Source organism: Nicotiana attenuata, chromosome 6 (assembly GCF_001879085.1).
Source record: "Nicotiana attenuata strain UT chromosome 6, NIATTr2, whole genome shotgun sequence".
Classification (NCBI taxonomy): Eukaryota; Viridiplantae; Streptophyta; class Magnoliopsida; order Solanales; family Solanaceae; genus Nicotiana; species Nicotiana attenuata.
In genome coordinates, this window is record NC_031994.1 from 42,819,380 (window position 1) to 42,830,008 (window position 10,629).

The window sequence follows — 10,629 nt, forward strand, 5'->3', positions numbered from 1 at the left end:
CCCTTTTGCTCTTCTTTTTCTCAGATTGTCCAACAACATCCTTTCGATATTCTAACATTTAAACACTGTCAGAACGAGTTTGTCTTCTTATATTTCGTTCATCAATTGATTTCTCAACTAAAATCGGGGTTGAATGAGGAGATAAACTCATCGACCGAGTTTCTCTTCTCATGTTGCTATGTTTCTCAATTGAAACTGGCTTTGAATAAGGAGATGAACTCATCGAATGAGTTTGTCTTCTCATATTGCTCTGTTTCTCAATTGAAACTAGGTTGAATGAGAAAATTTATAAAAAGGAAAAAAGAATTATATCAACAAATGGCTATAGAATTTTATAAAGAAATTAATAAATAACTCAACCAAAACTAACAAAATCATCTATAACAGATACCTATAATGAACTCTAACTAAACAAATCAGCCGCAAAAAGACTAAAAAAAGCAACATCACTACTCCAAAAAACAAATACAATCCAAAAAAATATACAAAATTAGAGATTTTCTAGCCCAAATTACCTGGAATCATACGAAAATCATAGCAATGTTTCTTGTTTGTCGTCAATTTCAGCAATTTTGGGTTCAATTTTAGCAAAAAAAACTGCAGAGAGAGAATGAGTGAGTGAAAACTGAGAGAAGAGAGAGACGTACTTTTTTTAAGTCTGTAAAACAAAAATACGGATAGAAAAAAACTTAGTTTAATTTAAAGTATTTGGGCTTCAAATGAGATTTGGGTCTTTTTTGGTAGATTTCTTTTTTGTTGGACTTTTTTCACTTTTAGCTCGCCCCAGAAACTATTTACGTCCGGTAGTCGAATGTATATAAAATTTGTATAATTATTGTATATAACATAAAAAATGTGTGTGTGTGTATCACAAAAAACGAGAAAGGGCCAAATATATCCCTATACTATTAGAAAAGGATTAAATGTACCCCTCGTTATACTTTGAGTTCAAATATATCCCTGTCGTTATATTATTGGTTCAAATATACCCCTTTTTTGTTAATTTTGTCCAAAGTGGACATCCAATCCTACGTGGCACTGACATTTGATGAGATGGGTGTCACATGGTTTGCCACCTCATCGCCCCTAACCCATTTTACCCCTCTCTTCTATTTTTTTCCACCACTAAAATTTCCTTTCCCTCCACCATTATTGCCACCATTACTGCTACCATGAGAAAATTGTATTTCAAATTTTAGTCTTTTATATATGGATTAAGGGCACTGAGATGGCATGCCATGTGACATCCACCTCATTGAATATCAGTGCCACGTAGGATTGGATGTCCACTTGGACAAACTTAACAGATGAGTGATGCATTTGAACTAATAGTATTACAACAGTGGTATATTTAGACCCAAAATATAACAAAGGGTATAATTAATATTTTCTCATAGTACGGGGATATATTTGGCCCTTTGCCGTACAAAAATATATATATTTTTTTGGCTATTATTTTGAGAGCGGCTATACATTAATTTTCCACATTTTGGACTATTTTTGGTTGGGAAAGTTTATGAACTAACAGTTTGGGTAATTTTCTCATTAATGTACAAATTTCTAACATTGGCATTTAATATAAATTTGTATTGATATAACCCATAATTATTTAAATAATAGCTATTATTATGTCGTATTTGACTGACCCCACGCAAGCACAAGTATACAACTAATTTGAAATAAGTTAGTACTTAGTATTGTTTACCTCAAAATACGAGTAACAATTAAACTTGTAATGTGGTTATAAGGATACGTGATCTGATTCAACCTGAAAACAAAATTCTTGACAAGAAACAAGTGTAAAATAGTGTGTTATACTAGAATTAGCACTGAACAATCACTATTATCCTTAGCCCCACGGTGAGCGCCAAACTGTTTACCTCGAAATACGAGTAACAATTAAACTTGTAATGTGGTTATAAGGATACGTGATCTGATTTAACGCCAATTGATAAATGACTAGATAAATAGATGAATTAACTGATTAAGATGAATCAAACCAGTGTAGCTGCAAGCTATCGTCCTTGATTGGAATGGGCTCAAAATCAAGCGTTAAGAACAATAGAAATAATAGTAAGTTATAAGCAAGTAAAAGAGCAGTGTATTATTATTTCTTAGTCAGTCCCCTTTACAAATGAATAGGATTCCTCTTTATACTGTAGAGGAATCCTAAATAAGGTATAACTCTAATTTCAAAAGTAAAATCCATGATTGGTATCAATAACCGTCAGCAGTTCTGTCGGTTCCGAGATTCACGCCACGATCCTCGACAAATCGCGGATATCTTGCTCTTTCCGTTACTAATCTATCCCCAATGTTACTCGAAGTCTATCTCCCCTGGCTTCGATCTATACCAACCTCGATCTCGAAAGAGACTTCGATCTCGAAGTCGATGCATTAGCTCTTGTTGAGATTAGCAGTGATAGTGGTGGTTAGTTGTTAACTGTTAGTTGTACATTTGATTAGTTTTAACTAACTTAGACTATACTATAGTTAGTGTGACTAGAGTTAGCTTAGTACTAACCATAGTTAGCTTAGCTTACATGTTTTATATATATCCATGTCCAGATACTTTTGACAGTTGGAATGGAATATTACATTTTCCTCTCTCTTCTAGAATATTCCCTCAGATCCATCTCCTCTCTAACCGACCTTCTCTTAGCTCAGACCTTCAGCTAGGCTGCCATGGCAGAGCTCCATGGATAGCTGAATCAAACATGGTATCAGAGCCACACGGCCATTAGTGTGGTCCTATTGTCTTCAATTTTCATTATCTCGAAGCTTTGAACGAAGGTCATCAATGGAGACAGTTGACACCACCAAACTAGAGAAATTAGGTCACAATCATCCACTTTTCCTGAATTCAAATGACAATTCAGGAGCTATATTGATTTCGTCGCAGTTGAGAGGACCGGAAAATTACTCCGTATGGAGCCGGGCAATGAGAATTGCAATCCTAGGTCGGAATAAGTTAGGTTTTATCGACGGCACATGCAGAAGGGAGAATTAGGGTCCGAATCTCACCGATCTCTGGGAGCGATGTAATGCAATTGTATTATCTTGGTTGATGAACTATGTTTCACCGAAATTGTTGAGTGGAATGGTATACTCCTCAAATGCTAGTGCAGTGTGGGGTGATCTGAAGGAGAGGTTTGATAAGGTGGACTGTTCTAGGATTTTCCAGATCCACAGAGAAATTGCTACTGCTAGGCAGGGTACTAGCTCAATTTCAACTTACTTCTCAAAATTGAGAGTGCTTTGGGCAGAGTTTGACAGTTTGGCATCATTTCCTGGTCGTGATGACACCAATTCGCGTGAATTTGTTCAATTTATGGAGCGCCAAAAGCTTCTACAATTTCTGATGGGGCTAAATGAATCATACGAACAGGCTCGAAGTCAGCTCTTGATGATGGTACCAGTGCCATTAGTGAATAAGGCGTATTCTATGCTAATGGAACGTGAAAGCCAAAAGACTATGGCAAGTGCTTCAGCTAGTCTAGATGCAGGGGAAATGGCTGCACTGTTGACAAATAGGGTTGGAACTCAGCAAAGGCCAAAGAAGAACTACAATATTTAGTGTGATTACTGTAAATTGAAATGTCATACTAGGGATATATGCTACAAGCTGGTAGGATATCCAAATGATCACAAGTTCAAGAAGAAATTCAACCCTCAAGGAACAGCTAACATGGTGACTGATCAGCCTGCACCACCAGCCTTCACTCCCACTACACCAACCTTCACACCAGAACAGTACCAACAAATCCTGCAACTGCTCAATAACAAGCCCACAGAAGTTGCAGCCAATGCAGCAGAGCTGGAAACAGGTACTATTACATCCTTAATGACTTGTTTGAGTCAAGGTGTGTGGATTGTAGATAGTGGAGCATCCAATCATATGACTCCAAGGTTGGATTTGTTGCATAATGTGGTCTCATTAAATAAAGGTCGTTCAATTTCACTTACCAAATGGAGAGCTAGCTGAGATTGCCCACAGTGGTTCAACTAATGTTTTCTAGGATCACAAAATTAGTGATGTACTTCATGTTCCTCATTTTAAGTACAACCTATTGTCAGTTTCTAAACTCACTAAAGAGCTACAATGTTTGGTAGCTTTTTTTCCTGATCTATGTGTGTTTCAGGATCTCTAAATTGGTAAGGTGATGGGTATTGGTAGTGAATCAAATGGACTCTACATTCTTAAGGATTGCATTCAGAAGATACAGTTGAACACTAAGTGTACATATCACAGCTATGCAGACTTCAACACAAAAAAATCAAAGTCCAATAGAACTAGGAATTTGGCATCAGAGGCTTGGACATCTACCTATGGAAGCATTGAAGAGAATTGACAAGCTCAAACAACAACTTGGGAATGATGGATCAGCTGGTGATTGTTTAGAATGTCCTATTTGTCCTTTAGCTAGGCAAACTAAATTGCCATTCCCAGTCAGTAAGAGTAGCGCACATGCTCCTTTTCATCTTTTACATGCAGATGTATGGGGACCCTAAAGAGTTCCTACTCATGATAATAAAAGATTCTTCCTTACAGTAGTAGATGATTTCTCTAGATCTACTTTGTTATTTTTAATGAATGCTAAGGATGAAACTTATTGGGTGATAAAGAGTCTCATTTGCATGATTCAGACACAGTTTGATTGTCATGTTAAGACAATTAGAACTGACAATGGATTAGAGTTTGTTAACTCAGATATGAGGCAGTTCTTAGAGTCACATGGGATCATTCATTAGACTACATGTGTATATAATCCACAACAGAGTGGTATTGTAGAAAGGAGACATAGATATATATTGGAGGTGGCTATGGCATTGAGGTTTCAAGCTGCAATCCCACTAAGATTTTGGGGAGATTGTGTTCTCACAGCTGTGCACATTATAAACAGAATACCTTCTACAATTCTAAAGGAGAAGTCTGCCTATGAAATGTACTTAATACTCCACCTTCACTTGAGCATTTAAAGGTCTTTGATGCTTATGCTATGCTGTAAATGTGAGAAGACAGGATAAATTCTCAGCTAGGGCACTACCTGCTGTTTTTTTGGGATATTCACCTACTAAGAAAGGATACAAACTATATGATCTGCACTCTAAACAATTTCTGGTCAGTAGAGATGTGATCTTTAAAGAGCAGATGTTTCCTTTCAAGCATATGAAAGTGTCTTCCATTCCTATCTTTTCGGTCCTTGAGCCAGTTGAAGCAGGTGATGTGCCACCCATACATGATGCATCTCAGCCTGCACGTGATGAATTTCCAAAAATGCAGAATGCCCATGACATGCCTGAAGAAGGAGATACTCCACTGGATGATCAAGAAGCAGATGTCTCACTTAATGTTCTCCATCCATCAATTGATGAAGCTACTGAGGATCTCTCACAACACCAAGGTACCACTGACAACTTACCTATTGCAATCAGGAAACATCCCAGAACTACAAGTCCACCAAAATGGATGCAGGATTTTGTCTCACCTTCCTGTGCATATCCAATGAAACACTATGCAAACTATGACAACTTATCCCCTTCCTATGCACAATTTCTCCTAGCTTAGTCTTCAGTTATAGAGCCAAAACACTATGCTGAAGCTGCAAAAGATGCTAGATGGGTGACAGCTATGCAGCAAGAAGTGGAAGCCTTGGAAGAAAATAGCACATGGGATATTGTTGATTTGCCTGCAGGCAAGTCTCCTATAGGATGTAAGTGGGTATACAAGGTGAAATATAGCGCCAATGGAGAAGTGGAGAGGTTCAAGGTCAGGCTTGTAGCCAAAGGCTTTAATCAACAGGAAGGCCTAAACTACAAAGAGACTTTCTCACCAGTGGCTAAAATGGTTACTGTCAGATCAGTTATTGTTGTGGCAGCCTCTAAGCATGCATCTATCAAATGGATGTGCATAATGCTTTCGTGCAAGGGATCTCTTTGAAGAAGTCTACATGCAACTTCCACAAGGGTACATTGCCAAAGGGGAGTCCAAGTCCAAAGTCTGCAAACTAAAGAAGTCATTGTATGGCTTGAAACAAGCCTCCACACAATGGAACCTAAAGTTAACAAAGGCTCTTCAAGACCTGGGCTTTGTTCAAAGCCATTTCGATTACTCTTTATTCACACAGCAACAGGGCTCAGCCTTAGTAATTGTACTGGTCTATGTGGATGACCTTCTAGTCATTGGCAATGATACAAACTTGATTCAGACCACTAGAGCCAACCTACAGAAGAAGTTCAAGATGAAGGACTTAGGGGAGTTCAGGTTCTTTCTGGGTATAGAGTTTGCTCGGAGTAAAGCTGGTATTTTGATGAACCAGAGTAAATATGCTCTTGACTTAATTTCTGATTCAGGCCTAGGGGGAGCTAAACCAGTCTCTACTCCATTAGAGTGTAATCAAAGGCTAACAACAGTAGAATTTGATGAAGCCGTGGGATGCACCAATACAGATGATAGCATTCTGGATGACCCTGAACCTTACCAAAGACTGGTAGGAAGACTACTATATTTGACCATGACTAGACCTGATTTAGCTTATGTTGTCCAAGTACTAAGTCAGTTCATGCATAAGCCAAAGAGATCATATGGATGCAGCCTTAAGAGTGATCAAGTATGTAAAAAATGCACCAGGATTGGGATTGTTGATGTCTTCGGAAGGGTCTAACAATTTGATTGCATATTGTGACTCTGACTGGGCAGCATGTCCACAGTCTAGAAAGTCTGTTACAGGGTACCTTGTTAAGTGTGGAAACTCCTTAATCTCTTGGAAATCTAAGAAGCAGAACACAGTTTCCAGGAGTTCAGCAGAGGTAGAATTTAGGAGTATGGCCTCGACTGTTGCAAAACTCTCTTGGTTGGTTGGTCTATTCAAAGAGCTAGGAGTTGCAGTTCAGCTGCCTGTCTCAATGCACTGTGACAGCAAAGCAGCTATCCAAATAGCTGCTAATCCTATCTTTCACGAATGCACAAAACACATTGACATCGACTGTCATTTTGTGAGAGAAAAATTACAGCAGGGCCTCATTCAGACTCAGCACATCAACACTAAAGCACAACTGGCAGATATTCTCACCAAGGGCCTTGGAAAGTCACAACATTATCTTTTGCTTAGCAAGCTGGGAGTTGAAAACTTGTTCCTACCCTCCAGCTTGAGGGGGAGTGTTGAGATTAGCTGTGATAGTGGTGGTTAGTTGTTAACTGTTGTACATTTGATTTGTTATAACTAACTTAGACTATACTAGAGTTAGTGTGACTAGAGTTAGCTTAGTACTAACCATAGTTAGTTTAGCTTACATGTTTTATATATATCCATGTACAAATATTTTTGATAGTTGGAATGGAATATTACATTTTCCTCTCTCTTCTAGAATATTCCCTCAGATCCATCTCCTCTCTAACCGACCTTCTCTTAGCTCAAACCTTCAGCTAGGTTGCCATGGCAGAGCTCCATGGATAGCTGAATCCAACAGCTCTTCGTTGCAACGTCCTTGTTATCAAATAGTAAAATCGGGTAGCCCCAATTTCTACCGTATACAAGTATATATGTTAAGAGTAAATTAATTTAACAGTAAAAAATCGAAATTACTTCACGGGATGTATTTGAATGGTCAGATTACTTGTAAATCATATCTTAAATGCTCCATATTATGTCGTGACATAAGATTGACCTGGATGGCGTCTTTTTATGGTTTGTCTTTCAGAATTTCTATACAACATAATATAATTGGGCCTTAGTTCCAATTGAAGTTGGGGTCCCAAATAAAGTTGGGGCATGAAGATTCATCATGAATTGACAAGTTTTATGTTGGTTGTCAGTTACAATCCTCTTTTATTTGTACTTGAGACCGCCAATACGAGTAATTTTAAATTGGCGGAATTCTTTCAGAATCTTTATACCTAAACTATATGATGTATACTGATTTTTATTTTTTTTTTAACTTTTACGCAACTCCAGTAACTGTTTAAAGCTTTTTGTGTATCACATGGTTTACGCAAATTAAATAAACTGTTAAAATCTCAAAAAAAGTTAAAGAGACTTTAATTATTCCAGTGAAAGAAAATTAAATAATAGGGTACTGCAAAAATTTCAGTGAACGATAATGTACTTATATATAGTATATGCATGATCGCAGTCTTAGGATTAGTTTGTCCATGCAAAAAATTTTCTTTTTGAAAAAAAAAAAAATTGTTTGGTTATACATAGGGCTGGATTTTTCAAAATTTCCAAGTCTGAAAATGGGTTTTATTACTTTTTCATGCAAAATTCCATTTAACCTCAAAAGCTTCAACATATTTTCAAGTAAAATGTGTGTCCAACCACAATTTCAAAATATCAAATACGTACCTTTTTATAACTTCACTCCAAAAATTAAATTATTTTCAAAAATTATATTTTTTTTATGTCCAAACGTCTGCTTAATGTCTTGGTTAACATTATGGTATTTTAACATATCAAAACATGTTTAATACTACGTCTTCAGAAACTTCTCCAAGAAGCACTATTTAGCAGCACTAATTAGGGGGTAATACACATATTGAACAACCTTACACCGATAAATTCTGCATTACGTAAGAGATACAAAACACAACGTTTTTATTTTTTTTTTAATCAATCTCCCTTGTTTTCGGTTTTTCTCGTCTCTGAGTTTCTGGACCGGAACACATGGTAACTATGTAAACAACGAATGAAGTACTGATAAAAGCTAGCTGGTAGCTATTAAGGTAGGAGAGCCCAAAGCTCTATAAACCCCACATTAGCACTTTGTGGTACCGATCATTCCTTTCTATAGACCATATAACAAACCACCATGCTCTTTGAACCCGCTTCAAGCTATCATGACAATTCACCAATCTTGGGGTAAACAATCTCTATTGCTTATGTTTACTTTTTTCACCATTTGATTCTTGTACATAGGAAATGAGCGCAACCCAATTTTTATTTTTTACTTTTTTTTTTTTGAAATGGAAATACCTAACTAACCTAATGACTGCCTCCATTATGTTGTTGCTAGCAAATACCACTCGAACCGCTGACATCCGCCGCAGGGTAAACCACCGCCTCTCAGGTCCCCTGACGCTATTCCTGTAATAGGATCACCCTTGGTCGAATTATTCCGCGGAAGCGCTAGTGTGGGATAATCTACTTTGACCCGTTTTTATAGTTTACACACTTTTGTATTGCCGCTTCTTACTGCCGTATTTATGTTAATGCACTTTCCAATGATACGTAAACAAGGTATTTCTGGGCCTTTATAGAGAAAATCTGCATCCGTCGTCCTTAACGGTTGTGCGCTAGACATTTCTAGCCCCGGGCGAACGTTGCAATACCGACGTCACCATCCCCGATACTATTGATACAACCTAGGGAGAACCACACTCCAAAAGCTAGATATTAAGGTGGGAGAGCCGAGACTATATAAACCCCACATCAACACTTTGTAGTATCGATGTGGAACTCAAGTGTCATTCCTTGCAATAGACCATAACAAGTACATAAACATTAAAAATCAATTATATGTTGCATAACCATACTAAAAGTAGACATAGTAATTTATAATTATATTGTAGCTCAAACAGCTATGAAGGTAATTGTAATGTCGTTTTAGGGAAGAGGACGTGGTGTTTAAGTCATTACATTAAACTCTTAAAAAAAAGACAATAAAATGAGAACAAATAATTGTCCTTGATAAAGCTCACTCGTCATTCGTGTTAACTTAAAATTATGCAATCGCACTTGAGTGTCTTTCTTGTCACAATATGCATTTATGAAAGATCGATTGACCACAATATGCATCTACAAAATTTTAGGGCATGGTGGATAAGGGCGTATTCGAGCCTATTTCATAAGGCAGAGACACAAATGATCCCAACTATTAGTAAATGACAAACTTAAAGAAACTTTTGATGCGCGGTGTATTATGTGAATTCCTCAATTCGACAAACAAAGTTGGCTTGAAAGGCCCAAGCCTGAGTCTCTGTTTCCAGAATAAAAGAATCCAAAGAGGAGAGAACATCTCCTCCCCGCGTGTTATTTTGCCGAGTTCCTTTGATATGATTCTGTTTAAGCATCTTAGTATACTCTGCTTGTTTACTCGTGTCATTTGGATACAGTCAATTCGCTAAGAGAAGAAGATCAAGGTGTTTCGTCGGCTTGGTCCTCTTTGAGAGAAAGCGGCCGGTTTTGATTTATTTGAATTCTGGTATGTAAGATTATCAAAAGACTTCAAAGTATTGGCCGAACAAAACCAATAGTTCAGAATTAACACTCAAACGATAGCACATAGGCGTATACATAATTTCAATAAGATGTGTGCATTATTACGAAAATATCAGTCTATGATTTACATTTGACAAATTCAACCTTTAGATTTTTATCATACTGTTACACTTGGTAAAAAATAGGATCAAAATTAATAAATCTTCCTTTTTTTTTTTTTTTTGCAATTTTTAGATTTTTTTTTGTATATTTATACTCCCTATCGAAAATATTAAGATTAGTTTTGATCTGTGGCCACTGCTAGTTTTAATATAGATACTTATTTTAGTTATACAAAATTTTCTAGTGACGGAAGGAGAATAGGAATTTCTATGTCTCAAACTTAGAAATTTTGAAAGAATAAACTATATAT